The 25,272-nt window shown below is 47.1% G+C and overlaps 1 protein-coding gene across 10 annotated transcripts in view; it reads left to right on the forward strand.

Annotated features, from left to right (window-relative positions):
• The first annotated feature begins 13,036 nt into the window (after positions 1 to 13,036).
• Positions 13,037 to 25,272, forward strand: part of ZNF384 (zinc finger protein 384) — a 41,463-nt gene continuing 29,227 nt past the window's right edge. For 3 of the 10 annotated variants that reach the window (XM_040434988.1, XM_040434983.1, XM_040434985.1), the window contains exon 1: positions 13,039 to 13,239. The gene's annotated coding sequence lies outside the window, so the exon portion shown is untranslated. Of the gene's footprint in view, positions 13,250 to 25,272 lie in introns of all 10 variants that reach the window. The other 7 variants (XM_040434989.1, XM_040434986.1, XM_040434984.1 and 4 more) reach the window with 6 other exon arrangements.

Here is a 25,272-nt window from a genome sequence, read left to right on the forward strand (position 1 = left end):
TCTTTGTTTCCATCAGGATGACCGGACCCTTGTCCAGTCATTCTGATGCAATTAGCCAGATTGCATCGGTGTGAATGCTTGGGGGACATTCACACCGATGCACCTGGTTTCAGTTGTAGGAGGGGGGGGGGGAATATATATATAATATACATGCATATGGATGCTTGGGGCACATCCATACACATGTATACATTAATATTAGGGACATAGACATTCTAGAGGGGGCACATTATTATATAAGGGGGCACAAGCCCCTACATTATAAGGGGGCACAAGCCCCTACATCATAAGGGGGCACATATTTCCCACAGGGGCCACCATGAGCCCCTGGGGATCACCATGGGCAGACGTGCGCAGATGCTGGGCACATTTGCGCACATCGTCCCATGATGCAGTGGTTAATGTATGCACATATACACTGCGTGCAGAATTATTAGGCAAATGAGTATTTTGACCACATCATCCTCTTCATGCATGTTGTCTTACTCCAAGCTGTATAGGCTCGAAAGCCTACTACCAATTAAGCATATTAGGTGATGTGCATCTCTGTAATGAGAAGGGGTGTGGTCTAATGACATCAACACCCTATATTAGGTGTGCATAATTATTAGGCAACTTCCTTTCCTTTGGCAAAATGGGTCAAAAGAAGGACTTGACAGGCTCAGAAAAGTCAAAAATAGTGAGATATCTTGCAGAGGGATGCAGCACTCTTAAAATTGCAAAGCTTCTGAAGCGTGATCATCGAACAATCAAGCGTTTCATTCAAAATAGTCAACAGGGTCGCAAGAAGCGTGTGGAAAAACCAAGGCGCAAAATAACTGCCCATGAACTGAGAAAAGTCAAGCGTGCAGCTGCCAAGATGCCACTTGCCACCCGTTTGGCCATATTTCAGAGCTGCAACATCACTGGAGTGCCCAAAAGCACAAGGTGTGCAATACTTAGAGACATGGCAAAGGTAAGAAAGGCTGAAAGACGACCACCACTGAACAAGACACACAAGCTGAAACGTCAAGACTGGGCCAAGAAATATCTCAAGACTGATTTTTCTAAGGTTTTATGGACTGATGAAATGAGAGTGAGTCTTGATGGGCCAGATGGATGGGCCCATGGCTGGATTGGTAAAGGGCAGAGAGCTCCAGTCCGACTCAGACGCCAGCAAGGTGGAGGTGGAGTACTGGTTTGGGCTGGTATCATCAAAGATGAGCTTGTGGGGCCTTTTCGGGTTGAGGATGGAGTCAAGCTCAACTCCCAGTCCTACTGCCAGTTTCTGGAAGACACCTTCTTCAAGCAGTGGTACAGGAGGAAGTCTGCATCCTTCAAGAAAAACATGATTTTCATGCAGGACAATGCTCCATCACACGCGTCCAAGTACTCCACAGCGTGGCTGGCAAGAAAGGGTATAAAAGAAGAAAATCTAATGACATGGCCTCCTTGTTCACCTGATCTGAACCCCATTGAGAACCTGTGGTCCATCATCAAATGTGAGATTTACAAGGAGGGAAAACAGTACACCTCTCTGAACAGTGTCTGGGAGGCTGTGGTTGCTGCTGCACGCAATGTTGATGGTGAACAGATCAAAACACTGACAGAATCCATGGATGGCAGGCTTTTGAGTGTCCTTGCAAAGAAAGGTGGCTATATTGGTCACTGATTTGTTTTTGTTTTGTTTTTGAATGTCAGAAATGTATATTTGTGAATGTTGAGATGTTATATTGGTTTCACTGGTAAAAATAAATAATTGAAATGGGTATATATTTGTTTTTTGTTAAGTTGCCTAATAATTATGCACAGTAATAGTCACCTGCACACACAGATATCCCCCTAAAATAGCTAAAACTAAAAACAAACTAAAAACTACTTCCAAAAATATTCAGCTTTGATATTAATGAGTTTTTTGGGTTCATTGAGAACATGGTTGTTGTTCAATAATAAAATTAATCCTCAAAAATACAACTTGCCTAATAATTCTGCACTCCCTGTATACCATACATGCCCGCACGTGTTTGCAGGCATGCATGAATATATATGCATACGTCTCAACCGTTCCTCAACATAATCGTAATACACATTTTTAAAACAGACAAAATGGAGTTACTTATACCCCTTCAACTCCCACTTGTATAAAACAACGGACTTCGAGTCTCACTCCGACTCTGTGTCAATACTCTCAGTGCAGTTCAGTTGTATACAGCTCTTACCTTACTTGTATAGGTGAGGAAAAATTACTACTCACTTTTCATGAAGTGCTTGCACTTTTAGTTCTTTATTTGCAAAGGTTAAAAGCAATTTGTGGGTTTGCAGGCCTATGGTTCTGAGATGCCGAGTTGTAACCTACTCCATCATGTGCGACGTTTTGGAAATCCCGCCCCCTTTCTCATGCAGCCCATCCCCTTAACTTTGACCTTCACAGCAGCTCGCCCCTTTAACAGAAAGTTTCACAGCACCCCACTCCCTTAACAGTGACCTCCTCAGGGGCCCGCCCCCTTAACAGTGACCTCCACAGTACACCGCTGCCTTAACACTGACCTCCAATAGTGGCCCCTGCCCCCTTAACAGTGACCTCCACAGTGTCCGCCTCTTTAACAGCGCACTGCCCTTTTAATGCTAGGGCTACACGACGACATGTGTCGCGCGACATTTTGTCTCAACAATTTTTATAATGATAGTCTATGGTGTGGCACTGCGACATGCTGCGACTGCGACACGACAGTTGCAAAAAATCCATTCAAGATGGACTTTTCTGCGACTGTCGCGTCGCAGCATGTCACATGTCGCAGTGCCACACCATAGACTATTATTATAAAAACTGTAGCGCGACATTAATGTCACCAGACACATGTAGCAGTGTAGTTGTGCCTGTCACCAGACACATGTAGCAGTGTAGCGTGTGGGGTCCGACTTATTGTCGTCGTGTAGCCCTAGCCTAAGGCCCCTTGCAGACGAGCATGTGCGGATTAGGTCCAGATGCGTTGCGAATTCGTTCAGTGAAAAATGCTCAATTTTGCAAAGTCATTCAGTTTTGTCTGCGATCACGTTCAGTTTTTATCGCGCGGGTGCAATGCGATTTGATGCGTTTTGCACGCGCGTGAAAAAAAAACTGAAGGTAGACAAACATCTCTTAGCAACAATCCGTGAACAACGCATCGCATCCGCACTTGCTTGCGATTTTCACGCAGCTCCATTCACTTCTAAGGGTCCAGCGTTGTGTAAAAATTGCATAATATAGAACATGCTGCGATTTTCACGCAACGCACAAGTGATGCATGAAAACCAACGCTCATGTACACAGACCCATTGAAATGAATGGGTCCGGATGCGCAATGCGTTCGCATCACGCATTGCACCCGCGTGGGAAAACTTGCTCGTGTGAAAGGGGCCTAAAGCTGTGTGTATGTGGAGACTAAGGCCTCTTTCACACGGGCGTCTCGGATTTGCTCCGGATGCGTCGCGTGTGCATTGAGGAAAACCACGTGAGTAGGCACGCAATTGCAGTCAGTTTTGACTGCGATTGCGTTCCGATGTTCAGTTTTTTCCGCGCGAGTGCAATGTGTTTTGCACGCGAGTGAGAAAAAACTGAATGTGGTACCCAGACCCCAACTTATTCACTGAAGTTCGGGTTTGGTGTTCTATTCATTTTATTATTTTCCCTTATAACATGGTTATAAAGGAAAATAATAGCATTCTTAATACAGACTGCATAGTACAATGTGGCTTGAGGGGTTAAAAAATAAAAAATTATAACTCACCTCATCCACTTGTTCGCGCAGTCGGCATCGTCTTCTTTCAGGACCTGCAAAAGGACCTTTGATGATGTAATCGCGGTGAGTGCGGTGACATCAGCGCAGGTCCTGCTGAATGAAGATTTTCACACAACGCACAAGTGATGCGTGAAAATCACCGCTCATGTGCACAGCCCCATTGAAGTGAATGGGTTCGGATTCAGTGCGGGTGCAATGCGTTCGCCTCACGCATAGCACCCGCGTGGAAAACTCGCCCGTGTGAAAGGGGCCTAAGGCTAAATGTAGGTCACACCGTAGGTCATGTACATTGTATTCTATAGGAATTTGAAATTCTCAATGCACACGATACAGATTTTTTTCCGCGCAGATTTTGACCAGCGGTGTGGATTTTAACCGCCTCCGGACCACCTAACACAGGATCGCGTTCCGGAGGCGGCTCGCGAGACGCGAGATTACGCTCACATGCGCATCGCGGGCCAGCAAAAGTTAGAGGACAAGTTCGTCATCAGCCTGCCAGCCAATGATCGTCGCTGGCAGGCTGATAATTTTCAAAAAAAGGAATCAGAAGCCATCTAACACATTATACTTATAAATAGAATGTGTTAAATGGCTTCTCTGCTTCTCTGCTCCTCTGCTGGTCCTTTTCGTCGGTTGGTCCCAGCAGAGGAGCAGACATCACTGTAAGTACACAAGACACAACACTTAGATCACCCCCCATCACCCCAATTAACCCCTTGATCGCCCCTGTCAATCACCTAGTGAAAGGGAAAAAAGTGATCAGTGTAAACTGTCACTTTTTTCCCCCACTAGTATTGACTGTTAGGTTTAGGATAGTTTAGGCCCCTTGGTTAGGCAGTTAGCGTCGGTTAGCGCCCAGCCCACCGCACTCACTGATTCGCTGATTAGCGTATCGCTAATCAGCATTTGTACTTTTATAGTATCTGTAAGTGATCAGAACTGATCACGGTCAGATCTATAATAGTATTAGTGTCGCCTTAGTTCGCCCTCCACCCAAAACGCAGTGTTTGCCCGATCAGGCCTGATCGGTCGCCCACACGTGCGTTCACCCACGCCCGCCCCGCCGCAGTGACAAAAAAATATTATTTTTTTGATCACTGCACATTCACTTTACACGCACTGCGGCGATAAAAAAAAATCAGTTTTGATATTTTCTATCAATCGCAGCGGCTTCCGGTACTTCGCTAGCCTCCCATTTGTAAGACAGGCTTGCTTTTTTTCTTGGGTAGTCTCAGGGAATACCCCATAAATTTTGTTGACCAAATGGCAAATAAGGGGTATTCTTCTGAAGAGGCCTACAGGATTCTGACCCAGTCGGATGAGGAATGGGAACCCTCATCTGACGAATCCAGCGGGTCAGAATACGAACCTGTAGAAAGCAGTGGCTCTCTGACCCAAAGTTCGGACGAGGAGGTGGAGGTCCCTGATAGCACCAGGCGTACCCGGCCCCGTGTTGCTACACCACAGGTTGCGCAGGATCCGCTTCAAGGGCAGCAGAGTGGGGCTGGCGCTGTCGGATTACGTGGTGAGGCATACACCAGCAGCGCAGCCCATCCTGGACCTAGTACCAGCACTGCCGTACAACCTGGTGAAGTGGCGAGCACCAGAAGGGCAGTTGAAGCTGGTACGGTGGCACGTGCAGTAGTTACCCCGTCGCAGCCACCGCGCAGGCAGGCCCGTAGAGCCCCTAGAGTCCCTGAGGTGCTGGCAAACCCTGATTGGCAGCCCCCAACTTCAGCCGCACCTGTAGTTCCCCCTTTCACCGCCCAGTCTGGAGTTCGGGTTGAGACAGCTCAGATCGGTTAGGCACTGGGATTTTTTGAGCTGTTCTTGACTGCGGAGCTCTTGGACTTAGTCGTGGCAGAAACAAATCGGTATGCCACTCAATTTATAGCCGCCAACCCGGGAAGCTATTATGCCCAGTCTTTCCGGTGGAAACCCGTCCCAGTTTCCGAATTGAAAAAATTTCTGGGCCTTCTCCTCAACATGGGCCTAACCAAAAAACATGAATTGCGGTCATATTGGTCCACGAACCCAATTCATCACATGCCCATGTTCTCTGCTGCCATGTCCAGGGCACGATTTGAGACCATCCTGCGTTTCCTGCACTTTAGTGACAACAGCACCTCTCGTCCCAGAGGCCACCCAGCTTTTGACCGGCTCCACAAAATTCGGCCCCTCATAGACCACCTTAACACCAAATTTGCAGATTTGTATACCCCTGAGCAAAACATCTGCGTAGACGAGTCCCTAATACATTTTACCGGGCGCCTTGGCTTCAAACAATACATCCCAAGCAAGCGCGCCCGGTATGGGGTCAAATTGTATAAGCTCTGTGAAAGGGCCACAGGCTATACCCACAAATTTCGGATCTATGAGGGTAAAGATCAGACCCTGGAACTGGTCGGTTGCCCTGACTACCTGGGGAGCAGTGGGAAGACAGTCTGGTACTTGGTGTCACCCTTATTTGGCAAGGGGTACCATCTTTATGTGGACAATTTTTACACAAGTGTGCCCCTCTTCAGGCATTTGTTCCTAGAACAGATTGGCTGCTGTGGCACTGCGCGACCTAGTCGCCGGGGCTTCCCCCAACGGCTCGTTACCACCCGTCTTGCAAGGGGGGAGAGGGCTGCCTTGTGTAACGAAGAACTGCTTGCGGTGAAATGGAGAGACAAGCGTGACGTTTACAAGCTCTCCTCCATTCACGCAGACACGACAATACAAATAGAACGAGCAACCAGTGTCATTGAAAAGCCCCTCTCAGTCCACGACTATAATTCGCTCATAGGAGGGGTGGACTTCAATGACCAGATGTTGGCTCCTTATTTAGTTTCCCGACGCACCAGACGCTGGTATAAGAAGGTGTCTGTATATTTGATTCAATTGGCTGCATATAATAGTTTTGTTCTCTACAGTAAGGCTGGGAGAACAGGATCCTTCCTCAAATTTCAGGAAGAGATCATCGAGAACCTCCTGTATCCAGGAGGTTCTGTGGCCCCATCCACCAGTGTAGTGAGCCGTCTACACGAGCGACATTTCCCCAGTGTCGTTTCTGGTACCTCAACCCAAGCGCCACCCCGAAAAAGATGTTGTGTCTGTAGCAGGAGTGGAATAAGGCGTGACACCCGCTATTTCTGTCCTGACTGCCCTGACCACCCTGCCCTATGCTTAGGGGAGTGTTTTCGGAAGTACCACACACAGGTACACTATTAGCATAGGGATTGCATCTCACAGGACAGGCACACAGGGCTATTAGGGCCCTTTCACTCACAGCTGCTGCAAACCTCTCCTTTCACCTGGGACAAAGTGAATAATGTACTTCGCCACATCTCTGGGCGATTTGCGCTTTGCACATTGTCCCATGGGGAAGGAGAGGTTTGTCCTATAAAAAAGGTAAAAAAAAAAACAAAAAAAAAATCACCGGTAACCAAAAAAGTTAATGTTCTGTTCAAAAAGTTTATAAAAGTTAATGTTCCGTTCAAATGTTATTATAAAGTTAATGTTAATAAATTTATTGCATTGCGGCCTGGTTTTTTTTTTTTTTTTTTTTTACTTTCCAGGTGGACCAACCCGATGAACCAGCTGCAGCACTGATGTGCATTCTGACAGAAGCATTGCGCTGCTGTCAGATTACACACAAGTCGGTGTATGCGGCGCTGCAAGACGAGATTTCTCCTCTGCAGTAAAAGATATGTTTGCCGAGGCATATGAGCTGAGGAGGTGGCGGTGTTCATATGCTTTGGCAAACACTTTGCATATATATATATATTAAAAAAAAAGAATCCCGGCAATGATTTATTCATCCACATAGATTGATGTGAATGGAGAAATCTGGTTTGCCAGGGCATACGAGCTAAGTGGGTATGGATGTTGGGCGGAGCTCCTATGTCCTAGCAGACGCCTTTCCCCTCCTTTTTTTTTTTTGGCAGAGATTTTTTCATCCACATTGATCGATGCGAATGAAGAAATCTGTGCCGTTCATTTTTTCTTTCAGCCCAGAGGCTGAACGGAAAAAAAAATATCTCAATATAAGGAGAATAGCAGAAACTCCTAATGCTGGCCATACATGTAATGATTGCGGAGACCCTCAAATGCCAGGGCAGTACAAACACCCCACAAATAACACCATTTTGGAAAGAAGACACCCCAAGGTATTCGCTGAGGAGCATATTGAGTCCATGAAAGATTGGAATTTTTGTCCCAAGTTAGCGGAAAGGGAGACTTTGTGAGAAAAAACAAATAAAAATCAATTTCCGCTAACTTGTGGCAAAAAAAAAAAAACTTCTATGAACTTGCCATGCCCCTCATTGAATACCTTGGGGTGTTTTGTTTCCAAAATGGGGTCACATGTGGGGTATTTATACTGCCCTGGCATATTTGGGGCCCTAAAGCGTGAGAAGAAGTCTGGGATCCAAATGTCTAAAAATGCCCTCCTAAAAGGAATTTGGGCCCCTTTGCGCATCTAGGCTGTAAAAAAGTGTCACACATGTGGTATTGCCGTACTCAGGAGAAGTTGGGCAATGTGTTTTTGGGTGTCTTTTTACATATACCCATGCTGGGTGAGAGAAATATCTTTTGTATAAGAAAATGGGAAAAGTTGACTTTTAGAGAGATATTTCTCTCACCCAGCATGGGTATATGTAAAAATACACCCCAAAACACATTGCCCTACTTCTTCCGAGTACGGCGATACCACATGTGTGACACTTTTTTGCAGCCTAGATGCGCAAAGGGGCCCAAATTCCTTTTAGGAGGGCATTTTTAGACATTTGGATCCCAGACTTCTTCTCACGCTTTAGGGCCCCTAAAATGCCAGGGCAGTATAGCAACCGTGCGTGAAAATCGCACCGCATCCGCACTTGCTTGCGGATGCTTGCGATTTTCACGCAACCCCATTCACTTCTATGGGGCATGCATTGCGTGAAAAACGCAGAATATAGAGCATGCTGCGATTTTCACGCAACGCACAAGTGATGCGTGAAAATCACCGCTCATGTGAACAGCCCCATAGAAATGAATGGGTCGGTATTCAGTGCGGGTGCAATGCGTTGAACTCACGCATCGCATCCGCGCGGAATACTCGCCCGTGTGAAAGGGGCCTTAGGATTTCACAGGGCATTTTTAACACATTTTGATTTCAAACTACTTCTCACGCATTAGGGCCCCTAAAAGGCCAGGGCAGTATAACTACCCCACAAGTGACCCCATTTTGGAAAGAAGACACCCCAAGGTATTCCGTGAGAGGCATGGCGAGTTCCTAGAATTATTTTTTTTTTTGGACAAGTTAGCGGAAAATTATGATTTTTTTTTTCTTACAAAGTCTCATATTCCACTAACTTGTGACAAAAAAATTAAAACTTCCATGAACTCACTATGACCATCACGAAATACCTTAGGGTGTCTTCTTTCCAAAATGAGGTCACTTGTGGGGCAGTTATACTGCCCTGGCATTTTAGGGGCCCTAATGCGTGAGAAGTAGTTTGAAATCAAAATGCGTAAAAAATGCCCTGTGAAATCCTAAAGGTGCTCTTTAGAATGTGGGCCCCTTTGCCCACCTAGGCTGCAGAAAAGTGTCACACATGTGGTATCACCGTACTCAGGAGAAGTTGGGCAATGTGTTTTGGGGTGTCTTTTTTCATATACCCATGCTGGGTGAGATAAATATCTCTATCAAATGCCAACTTTGTATAAAAAAAGGGAAAAGTTGTCTTTTAGAGAGATATTTCTCTCACCCAGCATGGGTATATGTAAAAAGACACCCCAAAACACATTGCCCAACTTCTCCTGAGTACGGCGATACCACGTGTGACACTTTTTTGCAGCCTAGGTGGGCAAAGGGGCCCACATTCCAAAGAGCACCTTTAGGATTTCACAGGGCATATTTTACACATTTTGATTTCAAACTACTTCTCATGCATTAGGGCCCCTAAAATGCCAGGGCAGTATAAGTACCCCACAAGTGACCCCATTTTGGAAAGAAGACACCCCAAGGTATTTTGTGATGGGCATAGTGAGTTCATGGAAGTTTTTATTTTTTATCACAACTTAGTGGAATATGAGACTTTGTAAGAAAAAAATAAATAAAAATCAGCATTTTCCGCTAACTTGTGACAGAAAATAAAAAGTTCTATGAACTCACTATGCCCATCATCAAATACCTTAGGGTGTCTACTTTCCGAAATGGGGTCATTTGTGGGGGTTTTCTACTGTCTGGGCATTGTAGAACCTCAGGAAACATGACAGGTGCTCAGAAAGTCAGAGCTGTTTCAAAATGCGGAAATTCACATTTTTGTACCATAGTTTGTAAACGCTCTAACTTTTACCCAAACATTTTTTTTAAATCAAAGACATGTAGAACAATACATTTAGAGAAAAATTTATATAGAAATGTAGTTTTAAAAAAAAAAAATTTCAACTGAATGTGGAAAATGTAATTTTTTTGCAAAATTTCGGTAAATTTCGATCAATAACAAAAAAAGTAAAAATGTCAGCAGCAATGAAATACCACCAAATGAAAGCTCTATTAGTGAGAAGAAAAGGAGGTAAAATTCATTTGGGTGGTAAGTTGTATGACCGAGCAATAAACGGTGAAAGTAGTGTAGGTCAGAAGTGTAAAAAGTGGTCTGGTCATTAAGGGGGTTTAAAGGGATTCTGTCACCAGGTTTCACCCCTGTCAGCTAAACATATGCTGATGTTCAGGGCCTCATCACGATTCCTAATGTGGGCTTATAAATGTGATCCGTAGCCTGAACGGATCCGTCCATACTTTACATTGAAAGTCAATGGGGGACGGATCCGTTTGAAAATTGAGCCATATGGTGTCATCTTCAAACGGATCCGTCCCCATTGACTTACATTGTAAGTCTGGACGGATCCGCTTGCCTCCGCACGGCCAGGCGGACACCCGAACGCTGCAAGCAGCGTTCAGGTGTCCGCTCGCTGAGCGGAGCGGAGGCTGAACGCTGGCAGACGGATGCATTCTCAGCGGATCCGCCTCCATAGAGAATGCATTGGGGCCAGACGGATGCGTTCGGGGCCGCTCGTGAGCCCCTTCAAACGGAGCTCACGAGCGCAGGTGTGAAAGTAGCCTTATTTTGCTAAAAAACAGGTTTTACTAACCTGTCACTCAAAGAAATAAGGTGCCCAAGGGGATGTCAAGGTGCCGGCCGCACCCACCGCCGTTCGTGCCCAGCGCCGCCTTTCCAGACTTCTGCGCCGCCTCCTAATCCTCTGTGCCGCCTCTCGCTCTCCCTCCCTCCTCCTGCTGTAAGATATCGCGCGTGCGCACAGGGCTCTGAGAGGCTGGCGCCAGAGTGCAGGTCATACCTGGGTTGAGCGAAGTGCCGGCGCATGCGCACTTCGCTTCAAGAAGCCAAATCGAGAAGTCCGCACGGGCGCATCAGGCAGAGCCCTGTGCGCACGCGCAATATCTTACAGCAGGAGGAGGGGGGATGGAGGGAGAGCCAGAGGCGGCACAGAGGATTAGGAGGTGGTGCAGAAGTCCGGAAAGGCGGCGCTGGGCACGAACGGCGGTGGGTGCGGCCGGCACCTTGCATCCCTTTGGGCACCTTATTTCTTTGAGTGACAGGTTAGTAAAACCTGGTTTTTTTTTTAGCAAAATAAGGCTACAGATCACATTTAGAAGCCCACATTAGGAATCCTGATGAGGCCCTGAACATCAGCATATGGGGTGAAACCTGGTGACAGAATCCCTTTAAGCTAGGGGAGCTGAGGTGTTTAAAGAGGACCTTTCACCAGAGGAAAGTCTCTAAACTAACTATACAGAAGTGTAGAGCGGCGCCCAGGGATCCCGCTGCACTTACTGTTATCCCCGGGCGCCGCTCCGTTCGCCCGGTATAGCCTCCGGTATGTAAGTAGTTAGGCTCCACCCACTTGATCCTTCTTCTCCTATGCTGTAGCGCTGGCCAATCGCAGCGCTCAGCTCATAGCCAGGCTATGAGCTGAGCGCTGCGATTGGCCAGCGCTACAGCATAGGAGAAGAAGACGCCGGCAGGATCAAGTGGGTGGAGCCTAACTACTTACATACCGGAGGCTATACCGGGCGAACGGAGCGGCGCCCGGGGATAACAGTAAGTGCAGCGGGATCCCTGGGCGCCGCTCTACACTTCTGTATAGTTAGTTTAGAGGCTTTCCTCTGGTGAAAGGTCCTCTTTAAAGCCTGCACCGAATCTGCACCAATTGATGTGGATTACCTGCACGGATTTGCCTGCGAACACCTGCGGATTTCAGTGCGGATTCTCTGCACATGAATCCTGAACGTGTGCATGTACCCTAAGGCCTCTTTCTTACGGATTAGGTCCGGATGCGTTCAGTGAAATTCGCTCCTTTTTGCAAGCAATTTCAGTCACTTTTGTCTGCGTTGCGTTCAGTTGTTTTTTTCCACGCGGGTGCAATGCGTCTTGATGTTTTTTCCGCGCGCGTGATAAAAAACGGAAGGTTTACAAACAACATCTCTTAGCAACCATCAGTGAAAAACGCATCGCATCCGCACTTGCTTCCGGGTGCAATGCGTTTTTCACTGAAGCCCCATTCACTTCTATGGGGCCAGGGCTGCGTGAAAAACGCGGAATATAGAACATGCTGCGTTTTATCACACAACGTACAAGTGATGCGTAAAAAAACGCTCATGTACACAGACCCATTGAAATGAATGGGTCAGGATTCAGCGCGGGGGCTATGCGTTCACGTCACGTCACAAAGGGGTTTTTTACACATCAGTTGTGCATTGCGTGAAAATCGCGTTTTCGAGTGATTGTGGAACATACGTCCTTCTTTATATACATAGATTAATGATTTCCCTCCCATTTTATCATTGTTTATCCTCATTCTGAGGACCACCTTTAGCCTCCTGCAGCTTTTACTGTATTTTATAACTCTGACGCCCCTCACTGTAAAGTCCCATTAATGCCAGTGCTCTGCAGGAGAACAGCACTTCTCCTACACCCAGACAGTCCGCAGCGCTGCAAAATAAACAATTTGTCAATAAAGATAATTTGCAGCAAAAAAAAAAATGGCGGATGAAAGATAAAAAAAAAACGCCCAAGTCCAGTAGGCAGTAGGCGGGGCTTAGACTCGCGGAATGCTTAGACTGCAGACGTCGCGTCCGTGACGTCATCGTCTGGCTCAAGCGGCAGACATCTTGGATGTGGGCCGGTGCACTTTTCGCGCTGGTAAGTTTCCTCTTTGCTCTGTCAGAACGGGTGGCGGGACCGTCGTCTACGTTTACTTATTGAGTCTATCCGAGTTCTTATGGCGTGATTTTATCGGTCGGACGCTTGCGGAATAAGCGTAATGCCCTCAAGCAAGATGGCCGCCGCAGAGCCTTGAGCGCCAGGAAGCGTCGTGAACGCGCAGCTCGTGGACGCGCCTCCCCTCCTCCTCTGAGGGGACCGGAAGCGGAAGCGGCGCCAGGAGCTGGGGGACCCGGAGGCTGAGAGGGAGCGAGGTGATAACGTGTGAGGTAACTGTGGGTAAATACCGTGATGTGACGTCATGCTGCTCTGTGTAGCCCCTCAGTCCAGGTCTAGGGGGCGCCCTGCGCTCCCCTGCCCCGCAGTGTACCCCCACTGTGCCTGTGTGGACTGTCCTGCCTGTGTTGTGAATAGCTCTGCCCAAGTTTCTGCCTACCTCATCCCTTATAGCGCCCTCCCACGTCTCTGCGGGGTAGTACAGGTGCTTTTCTCTACCTGTAGCTGAACAGACAGGTGAACTACAAGTCCCAGCAACTTCCCACCTTCTAGGCATTGCCTGTGTGGTATTTGCATGCGCCCGCTCCGGTATCTGTACGCGTTTGTTCCTGCCTATAGGACGGCCTGTACGCTGCTGCATCTCCATCGTTTCCATCTGTTCTTTAAGGGATTCTCCATTTTTATGTTGTTAACGTTTAACTGTCATGTAACGAAAAGTTCGGCAACTTTATAATAGATTTTGTGTTTCTGTTCTTCACGGTTTTCAAGATCTCCGCTTGCTGTCGGTGAACTGAGCGTATTTCCTCATAAAAGCTGACAACCTGCACCTACCTAAGGGTATTTTCACACTTGCGTTATAGTTTTCCGGTATTGAGTTCCGTCACAGGAACTCAATACCGGGAAAAAAAACGCATCAGTTTGATCCCCATGCATTCTGAATGGAGAGGAATCCGTTCAGGATGCATCAGGACGTCTTCAGTTCAGTCACTCTTACGGTATTTTCTACGGCCAAAATTCCGGAACACTTGCTGGAATGCCGGCATTAATTTTCATTGAAATGTATTAATGCCGCATCCGGTACCAAGTGTTCTGTGAAAACCGGATCCGGTTTCCCGATCTGCGCATGCGCAGACCTTCAAAAATGTAAAAAATAAATAAATACCGGATTCATTTTTTTTTCTGGATGACACCAGAGAGACGGATCCGGTATTTCAATGCATTTGTCACTTGGATCCGGAAACAAACGCTATCCGTTTTGCATACGGATCTCCGGATCCAACAACGCAAGTTGAAAGTACCCTAATACGTCTCACAACGTATCCTGGGGCGATCTTTGCCGCGACCTCCTTTCCGGTCAGTGGTGGCTTATTGGTCTCAGCCCAGACCGCTGTGTAGTCCCGGCCTTTGGGTGTTACAATGTAAACAGTGGGCTTTACAGCGTTACAATGTATCAGTGTGACGTACTGCTGGTGTGTTCACCTCACAGAGAATGGCCTAGACTGGATACAGTGTAGCAGGTCCTCAGCTGTGAGAACGATTTGTTTTTTTACAGGCTTTTACATCATTTTTTTTTTTTTTTTTTGCTGTGTGAATACGGACCTTCTTATTCAGTGACAGCAAGCGGAGAGCTTGAAAATGGTGATGAAATGGAGATTTTACCGAAGGCTGTACAGCAACATTTTGCAAAAAGTAAATAAATGTCTGGAATGCCGAAAAGTTCTGCAACTTTCTACCAGACTTTGGAGGCAATTTAAGGCTGACTGCGCGCGGGGCGGTAAAACCTCAGCATAAGGCCTCGTTCGCCTGACCGTTGTTTGGGTTCACATCCGAGACGCATTTTTTTTGCAGCTCAGATGCCGACCCATTCACTTCAGTGGGGCTGCAAAAGATGTCCGCATCCGTTCCGTGGCCCCGCAAAAAAGAATTGAACTTGTGCTATTCTTGTCCGTTTTGCAGACAGACAAGAATAGGCATTTCTATCGTGGGCCGCCTGTTTCGGACTGTGAAGCGCGGCGCGGCTGTGTGCATGTAGCCTAATACAGTGCCAGAAAAGTGTTTGAGAACGTCTCATGTACGCTTTGCTTTTTTCTTAGGATTTTGAAATCTGCAGCATGTCAATTGTAGATGATTTTTATTTTATTATTTTCTGTGCAAATTTCACTCTTTTCAGTGAGATCTACAGCAAAACCTGCGCTAAAAAAAACTGCAGAAAAAAAGCACCGAAACTGCAATGAATAGTGCAGATTTTCTGCACACAAATCGCACCGTGTGCAGCCACCCTTCAAGCGGCTTCCTGTCCAGAGGATAACTACTAGATGGGTGGGCATCTCACTGATCACAAGGAGGGGAGTCTGTACCCTGCAGGGCACCCTGGCTCCATTCATCTCTATGAGACCTGCTATAAACAGCTGAGAGTTGTAGTTGGCGTCTCCAGCAGTCCTATAAAGATTAACGGAGAGGCAGGCTGCAGGCTTGACCCGGAACAGTTGATTCATTCCTACCTGCTCCAAGCTCCCCCGATGTCTCCATCTTCTGCTCCCCGCACGGTTTACATCTGGTTGGCTATGGACATGGTCACATGAAGCACTCCAGCCAATGACTGGCTTCAGCCGTGATGTGGCCACCAGTAGCATGTCACCGCTGAAGACAGTCATGGCCAGATGTAAACAGTGCGGCAGCATGGAGGACCGGAACATTTAGGTATGAAACTTCTGCTGCGAGCACTTGATAAAAACTAGTTATTAGGCCTCATGCACACGAGCGTATTTTGTTTCCGTGTCCGATCCTTTTTTTTTGCGGATAGGATGCGGACCCATTAATTTCAATGGGTCCGCAAAAAACTCGGACAGCACACCGTGTGCTATTCGCATCAGTATTTCCATTCCGTTGCTCTGCAAAAAAAATAGTGCATGTCCTATTTTTTTCTAGTTTGCAGACAAGGATAGGCATTATTACAATGGATCCGCAAAAAAAACGGATGCCATACGGAACGTCATCCGTTTTTTTTTTTTTGCAGATCTGCAACCCCTTTAAATAATAATGGCGTTTCATACATTGATCTTAGGGTACGGCCTCATGGTCAGGTTTCCTGATGGGGTTTTGGAAGCCAAAATCAGGAGTGGATCATAAAATGGTAGAAAGTATAAAGGACGGATACGTTGTCTTTTCTCCCTTTTTTTTTATTTTTATTTTTTTTTATTTCGGAGTCAACTCCTGATTTTGGCTTAAAAAACCTAATTGTGTGGCCATACCCAGAATGCATTGGCTTAAGCCAGTGATGCCCAACCTGCGGCCTTCCAGCTGTTGCAAAACTACAAATCCCAGCATGCCCGAACAGCCTACAGCAGGGCATGGTGGAAGTTGTAGTTTTACAACAGCTGGAGGGCCGCAGGTTGGGCATCACTGGCTCAAGAGGCGCAGTCCTTGGCACGTCTTCTGGCAGATGCAACGGGAGTAAAGCAACTGTCTGCCATATCTGAGCTGGTGTAGATTTGCGCCATAATTTACTGTGATGCTAATGTCTGTAAAGCGCTGGGGAATATAGGAGCGCTATATAAGTGCGTAAAATAAATAATTTACACCAGTTTGTGGTGTAAATAATAGTGAGTCTGTAAATATGCTGGAAGCCGCACCCGTCCCGCTAAGACCAGGTCGCCTCTCAAGTGGCGAGAGAGCGTGCGGAAATTAAACTGCACTATAACGATTTGCAATGCTGCGTAAGGCCTCATGCACACAACCGTTGTTTTATTCCGTGTTCGTTGTTCCGTTTTTCGTGATTTTCTGCGGACCCATTGACTATCAATGGGTCTGTTGAAAACTCGGCTAATGCACCGTTTGTCATCCGCGTCCGTGGTTCCAGTCTGTCAAAAAAAATATAACCTGTCCTATTTTTTTCACGGAAAACGGTGTGCTGACCCATTCAAGTCAATGGGACCGTGAAAAAACGCGGAGGCACACAAGATTGTCGTCCGCGTCCGTTTTTTCCTATCATTTGCATGGCAAACTTGACTTTAGACTTTTTTTTACTTTCCCTCATGTCTGGTGATCCTCCAAAAATAACGGAAGACAAACGGATCACGGAACCCCATTTTGCAGAACGGTACACAACAACGGTCGTGTGCATGAGGCCTAACCCAGAGAGTCCTGGAATCACAGTAGGTTCCAGGGTTCTCGGGGTCACACAGCATTATGAATCATTTTAATGCAGTGCGCTCACGTTAAGGGTCCATTCACACATCCGTGTGTGTTTTGCGGATCCGTAAAACACGGACATTGGCGATGTGCGTTCTGCACTTAATAGAAAATGCCTAATCTTGTCCGCAATTGCGGACAAGAATAGGACCTGTTCTATTTTTTTAGGGAACGGAATTGCGGACCTGGAAGTGCGGGTCCGCAATTCCGTATTCTGCTGCCCTATAGAAATTAATGGGTCCGCAATTCCGTTCTGCAAAACGCGGAACGAAATTGCGAATGTGTGAATGGACCCTAATAGAAATTACACTGACGCTGCGGGTTCCTCGCATTGTACTCGCTCGTGTGTGTGTCAGGCTTTATTCATTCTACGTTTAAATGTATACTATAAGGCAGTGATGGCTGACCTCCGGCTGTGGTGAAACTACGACTCCCAGCATGCTCCATTCATTTCTACAACCAAGCAAGTGTGCATCTTGGGAGTTGTAGTCTTACCACCGCTATAAGGGAATATCCACACAAGCCATGTGGATGGAGGGTGCGCAGCGTATTCTCTTTCACACGAGGCAGAATTTTTCCGCAGGGAAATTGACCTGCGGTGCACATTTTCCGAGTGTCCGTTTCACAGATTTCACCCCTTCCAATGTTTAGAGAGTTGAAATTGCACAAATCTAGCGCACAATCTACGGATTAGGCTACGTCTACACGACGACAAATGTCGCGCGACAATTTTTATAATGGCAGTCTATGGTGTCGCACTGCAACATGCTTCGACTGCGACGCAACAGTCGCAGAAAATCCATCCTTTTAAACAGATTTTACTTATTTGTTACATCTCGCTCGCCCCATTATACCGCACTGTGTCGTGTGTGACGCTGCGGAAAACGGTCTCTTAGGCACTTGAGGCACAATGTAGTGCACCTATGCTTGTACCTATGCTCATCCATTTCTGAAATTGTTCCTACCTTGCCTGTACATTTCTATATTTTATATATATTTATACACATTTTATTACACTTTTTACAATTTTTAAGTCTATGTAAAACCCACTGTACCCAAAAATATCTTGACACTGACCTACCACTATTGGCGCTGAAAAGGGTTTTTCCAAAAACAGGCGAGATTGAGGTGTTACCAACACCCATCAGTCCCCCCAGTTCGGTATAGTTGTGCCCGATCTGTCGCGCGACAAATGTCGTCGTGCAGACGTAGCCTTACAGATGCAGATTTTGCTTTGGATTCGCAATGAAATCAAATTTTCTATGTGACTGAAATCTGCAGCTAAAACCCTAAACATAATTGACACGCTGGAAATCCGCACCGCAGGTTAAGGCCTCATGCAGAGGACCGTTGTTTTGTTCCGCATCCGAGCCGCAGTTTTAGACGGCTTGGATGCGGACCCGGACCCATTCACTTCAATGGGGCCGCAAAAGATGCGGACGACACTCCGTGCACTGTCCGCATCCGTTGCTCCGTTCCGTGGTCCGCCAAAAAAAATATAACCTGTCCTATTCTTGTCCGTTTTTGCGGACAGGAATAGGCAGTTATTCTAATGGCTTTCCGTGCCATTCTGCAAATTGTCATCCGTGTTTTTCGTATGCGCAATTTGAGGACCGCAAAACGCACAATGGTCGTGTGCTTGTAGCCTAATTTCCGCAAAGTGGGCATGAGACTTGTCTAATCCCATACACTTTGCTGGTGTTGTACTACGCTTTGGTTTTTCCGCACGGAAATCGGCGAAGAAAGACCATGCGAAATCCGCAACGCGTGCAGGTGCCCTAAAGGGATTTTTCTACAGACAGTGCGTATCTCCGTGCAGCCGCGCATGTCCGCTGCACTCGGCTCTGTGAGTGCGCACGGCTATCTGTGGCAGTCCCGTGGATAGAGTGGTAGCAGCCGGCATATGGAGAAACATGGCAGCCCTGTTCTTGTGATCGGAGGAGATCCCAGCAGTCAAACCTCGGCCTCGTTCTCATTTCCATCTTTCACTCATGTGTAGTATCCTCATTTTCCACAGACAGCGCGCACACACGTGTCTATTCACACATCAGTATCCATGATGCGGACCAATCACACCCCTGGAAGCTTATGGGTCCGTGAAAAACCACCGATGGCATCCATGTTTGGTCCATTTTTCACAGACCGTTGGTAGGAAATAAGGATGAGCGAACGTCTGTTTTCAAGTTCGGCGTACAAGGTTCAGGTTATCTAAGAATTCCGCTACCACAGGCCATAAGTTATGGTCCGTGGTAGCAAAATCCATAACGGAATTCTTAAGATAACCCGAACCTTGTACGCCGCACTTGAAAACAGACGTTGGCTTATCATTAGTAGTAAATGATCTGGAAATAAAATTTCAGTGTTCGCACAGTACGCGATGACCCACGAAGGACCACACACCGACACCTTCGTTAGTGTTGAGCGAATCGTGCTTCGGATCATAGATCCAAAGCCAATTCTTTCAAACACTTTGTTTTAATGCTGTACGGAGACCTGTTCGGTACAGCATTAAAATGTATGGGCTCCACAGAGGAAAAATTAGTTTCAGCCGAAGTCATGTGAGACTTCGGTGAATGAATTCGGTAATCGGTTCTCCATCTTTAAGCTTCCGACTTAGCAATTCGAAGTCGTGTTTAGTACCGAAGTACCAGCTGACTTCGGATTCTGAATTTTAAATGTTTTTAAAGATGTACAAGTGAATACCGTATTCATTCACCCAAGTCTCGCGCGACTTCAGCTGAAACAAATTTTGCCACCACAGATACATTTTAAGGCCTCTTTAACACTACCGTATGGCTTTCAGTGTTTTGCGGTCCGTTTTTCACTGATCCGTTTTTTTGTTTCCGTTGTGTTTCGGTTCCGTTTTTCCATATGGCATATACAGTACACAGTAATTACATAGAACAAATTGGGCTGGGCATAACATTTTCAATAGATGGTACCGCAAAAAACGGAACGGATACGGAAGACATACAGATGCATTCCGTTTTTTTTGCAGACCCATTGACTTTAATGGAGCAACGGAATGTGATTTGTGGCTAAATATAGGACATGTTCTATCTTTGCACGGAACGGAGATACGGAGTACATTCCGTTTTTTTTGCAGAACCATTGAAATGAATGGTTCCGTATACGGAACGCAAAAAGCGGCCCGCAAAACTGAAAAATTAAACGGTAGTGTGAAAGAGGCCTTATTCTGTACGGAGACAGGTAACCGGGCAATGTTAAAATAAAGGGGGTCATTTATTAAAATCAGTGTTTTAGACACCAATCTTAACAAGGCCCTGCACTGGCGGTGGATCCCCCGAAGTTATGTAGCGGCGCCGGATCCACCGCTGCTTCTAAATCTACGCCAATTCCCTTGCTGGCATATAGCTGGATCATTTTTGTTTAAAAGAGGCGTAGAAAATGATGAATCCATTCACACGTCCGCAAAATGGGTCTGCATCTGTTCCGCAATTTTGCGGAACAGGTGCGGACCCATTCATTTTAAATGGGGCCGGAATGTGCTGTCCGCATTCTCATTTGCGGAAACCGCACTTACATTCCGCAAAAATATAGAACGTGTCCTATTCTTGTCCGCAATTGCGGACAAGAAAAGGCATTTTCTATGAGAGTGAGGAACGCACATTGCCGGTGTCCATGTTTTGCGGATCCGCATACGGACGTGTGAATAGACCCTTAGACGGCCCTGCTAGCCCAATCCTTTTCTCCACGCCCACTCTTGTAGACCCGGAGAGAGCAGGGAAAAGTCTCCGATTGCAGCGCAAAAAAAAGTTTGCGCCACAATCTGCGGCAGAACTCCGCCTGCTGTAGACGTATTTCTGTTAATAAATAACCCCCAAAGTGTTTGAACGAATCGACTTCGGATCTATGATCAGAAGCCCGATTCGCTCAGGCCTAATCGCGTACGGATTTTCCATAATCCCCTATCCTGTTGAAAACCCCTTTGTCTATATTCACATGCTACAGATTTGTCGCAGAATTTTCTGCCGTAGCGCCGTTCATCTGAGTGCGGCTCGCAGAAATCCATGTCCCAGCAAAATAATCACATTCAGATGAATGGAGATGTCTGCAGCACAATCTCCGTGTGTGAACAGAGGCCTATAGTCAACATGTCACTTGGGGAGCTGACTTCTGTGGTTATGCAGGTTTGGTGCACTGGGTTGGGTCGAGGAGATGCAGCCATATTACCGCAGTGTGAATGCGGCCTGAAGTCTCCCCGAGTGTTTTATGCGTTCTTTATCATTCTGTCACTTCTCACTTGATCCTTAGGCTGCGGACTGGCAGTTTTATCACGGACAGTGCGGTTTGTAGGCCTCTGACAACTGGGGAATCTGAAGATTTTATGCCGTTGGCCCCCTTAGTTTGGTGTAGTCTATGGACCCCTTCTCAGAATATTGGGGGAGGATTTACTAAGGCCACGTTTATAGTACAGTTCCGATATCCGATAGCCTGTTCCGGCGAAAATTCATGCAACGGTATTTCTCCAGCCGAAACCCGGCATAAGCGGCCAGGTATCTGAACTCTACTGTGAACACAGCCTTATTAATGCTCCCCAAAGGGGTTCACAGGCTACAACAGACACCTAAGGGCATAAGAATCTTCTGATTCCCTGCATATCGTTTACAGTGTTGTCAGTTGCTCCTCTGTAGAGGCCTACAAACCGCACTATAGTCAGTGGAGATCTGGCAGTGAACGGGTCTGTTTTTTTTTTTGTGGCCCCATTGAAGTGAATGGTTCTGTATACAGGCCACAAGAACGGACATGGGAAAAACCATCTGCTAACAGATGGTCTGGGGTCTGTATTCATATAGGGATGTAGTCTGAGGTCTGTATTAATTTAGGGGGGCTAATCTGAGGTCCATATTTAGGGGTCTGGTCTGGGGCCTGTATTCATTTAGGGGTCTGGGGTCTGTATTCATTTAGGGGGGGGTCTGGTCTGGGGTCTGTATTCATTTGGGGGGGGGGGGGGGTCTGGTCTGGGGTCTGTATTCATTTGGGAAGGGGGGGAGGGGTCTGGTCTGAGTCTGTATTCATTTGGGGGGGGGGGTCTGGTCTGAGGTCTGTATTCATTTGGGGGGGGGGGGTCTGGTCTGAGGTCTGTATTCATTTGGGGGGGGTCCTGGTCTGAGGTCTGTATTCATTTGGGGGGGGTCCTGGTCTGAGGTCTGTATTCATTTGGGGGGGGGGTCCTGGTCTGAGGTCTGTAATCATTTGGGGGGGGGGGTCCTGGTCTGAGGTCTGTATTCATTTGGGGGGGGGGGTCTGGTCTGAGGTCTGTATTCATTTGGGGGGGGGGGTCTGGTCTGAGGTCTGTATTCATTTGGGGGGGGGTCTGGTCTGAGGTCTGTATTCATTGGGGGGGGGGGGGGGGGGTCTGGTCTGAGGTCTGTATTCATTTGGGGGGGGGTCTTGTCTGAGGTCTGTATTCATTTGGGGGGGGGGGTCTTGTCTGAGGTCTGTATTCATTTGGGGGGGGGGTCTGGTCTGAGGTCTGTATTCATTTGGGGGGGGGGGTCTGGTCTGAGGTCTGTATTCATTGGGGGGGGGGGGGGTCTGGTCTGAGGTCTGTATTCATTTGGAGGGGGTCTGGTCTGGGGTCTGTATTCATTTGGGGGGGTCTGGTCTGAGGTCTGTATTCATTTGGGGGGGGGGGGGGGTCTGGTCTGGGGTCTGTATTCATTGGGGGGGGGGTCTGGTCTGAGGTCTGTATTCATTTGGGGGGGGCGTCTGGTCTGAGGTCTGTATTCATTTGGGGGGGGGGTTCTGGTCTGAGGTCTGTATTCATTTGGGGGGGGGGGGTCTGGTCTGGGGTCTGTATTCATTTGGGGGGGGGGTCTGGTCTGGGGTCTGTATTCATTTGGGGGGGGGGGTCTGGTCTGGGGTCTGTATTCATTTGGGGGGGGGGTCTGGTCTGGGGTCTGTATTCATTTGGGGGGGGGGGGGGGTCTGGTCTGGGGTCTGTATTCATTTGGGGGGGGGGGTCTGGTCTGGGGTCTGTATTCATTGGGGGGGGGGGTCTGGTCTGAGGTCTGTATTCATTTGGGGGGGGGTCTGGTCTGGGGTCTGTATTCATTTGGGAGGGGGGTCTGGTCTGGGGTCTGTATTCATTTGGGAGGGGGGTCTGGTCTGAGGTCTGTATTCATTTGGAGGGGGGTCTGGTCTGAGGTCTGTATTCATTTGGGGGGGGGTCTGGTCTGAGGTCTTAACTGTTGTTTGGAGATTACACCAGATAGGTGGTAACAAAAGTAACATGATAGTTATGCTGCACGTGAACAATGTAAATTGTAAAAAGTGCAAAACAAACAGTACTGGATCTTTATGTTCTGTTACCGCCCCCAAAAATGTTTATGAAATGTGTGAGTGGAATAATAAAAAAAGTTATAGCTGTTTGAATGTGGCAAAAATGAAAAAAAAAGTCCCCCCCCCCCTCTGGATAGGTCATCAGTATCTGATCAGTGGTGGTCCGACACCCGGGTCGCCTTTTTACAGCCACCTAGTCTAAGCACTGCTTGGGACTCCTGTGCAGCGGAGAGCAGGAGCTTTGCTCTCTCAAGACCGCCCAGCCGACACTTTCAGAGGGAGGGGGCACCCACTGTCACCTGTTGGCACCACTGCGAACGTGGGGTGCCAATGTCCTAAAGGGGTTGTCTGCTTTTTTTATATATTGATAATTTATCCTCAGGATAGGTCATCAATATCAGATTGGCGGGGGGTCCGACACGCGGGATCCTCGCCGGTCTGCTCTTTGAAGACACCGCAGCACTCATACGATCTGATATTGATGACCTATCCTCCATGGCCTAATGAAGACCCCCCAGGTCTGCCTTCAGTGTAAGCTCAGCCTAATAGGTTGCCTCTCGGTGTCCTGCTGACAGCATAATACACTGTGCTACAGGTGAGTACAATGCATTATTGTGCATTATATAACGTACAATTCAATGTATTCTTTTTTTCCATTTAAAAATATCTTTCAGTGGGAAAAATGTTTTAAAAATAAAGCCCCCCCACCATATTTGGTTTCACCACATCTATATTGACCCAAACAATACAATTATCATAAATTTATCACCCACGGTGAATGTATTCGCCACCATTAAATGGAATAAAAAGCAAAAAGAGGTTATGTACCCCAAAATGGTACAGGTCGTTCCACAGAACTCAAGCCCTTGCACATCTCTGTAAAACAAAAAATAAACGTTACGTGTCTTGAGACGTGATGATGATGCAAAAAAAAAAAAATATATATGTATTTAAAAAAAATTGTGCAAAAGTATAAAACAGGCATTGATGGAAAAATAAAAAAAAAGATAGCACTTGGAATGCGACAACGAAATAAAAAATTGGTTGGTCACTAAGGGGTTAAATTCGGGGGGAGAACGACCAGATTTTTTTTATTTTGGGCAATGTCATCTAGACCATAGCATAGTAGTTTAGATACTGAGTGTGAACCCCTTTGTGGGAGCTGTAACTTCAGACATTTTGATTGTCGTCCGACATTTCCAAGACCAGATATCAATTAAATAACGACAGAATTTTTGGCAGTTTCACCAAAGAAAGCAGCTCAAGGCTATGATCCGGCCACGCTGGATGCGGTTAGCTCCGCAGGCTGTCCATAACGCTGCCGTGGATGTAGCCTTACTCCTGCAGTGGCTGTGGGGGCTTTCTGCAGGCCAGCTTCAATTAGCAAAGAGGTCGTCTGCCTTAGTCAACACCCCAATTGAATATATAGTAGGAAGGTCTCTTTTTTTGCATTTTTTTTATAGGGGTTCTCGGCTTCGTATAATCACTACTTATTAGAAGGACAAAGTAGCCCCCTGGTGGGACCTCCAGCAATCGGCTGTAATCATTGGGGGAGACCTTGGCAGTAAGTGTTCCATTTCTCTGCATCGCCACCACAGGAGAAACAAAGTATTAAGCCTCATTCACACGTCCGTGCTCAAATCCGTGAGCAGGTGGTCAGTGATGCATCCGTGTTGGGTCCGTGTGTCCATTTTTTGCTGTCCGTGTTGCATCCGTGTTTCACTGACAGTCAAAGCATCTCTTTCTAATGATCCGTGAAACACGGATGCAACACGGATGGAATCTGTGGTTTTCACGGACCCATAGAC

The sequence above is a fragment of the Bufo bufo genome, chromosome 6, assembly GCF_905171765.1.
Source record: "Bufo bufo chromosome 6, aBufBuf1.1, whole genome shotgun sequence".
NCBI lineage: Eukaryota > Metazoa > Chordata > Amphibia > Anura > Bufonidae > Bufo > Bufo bufo.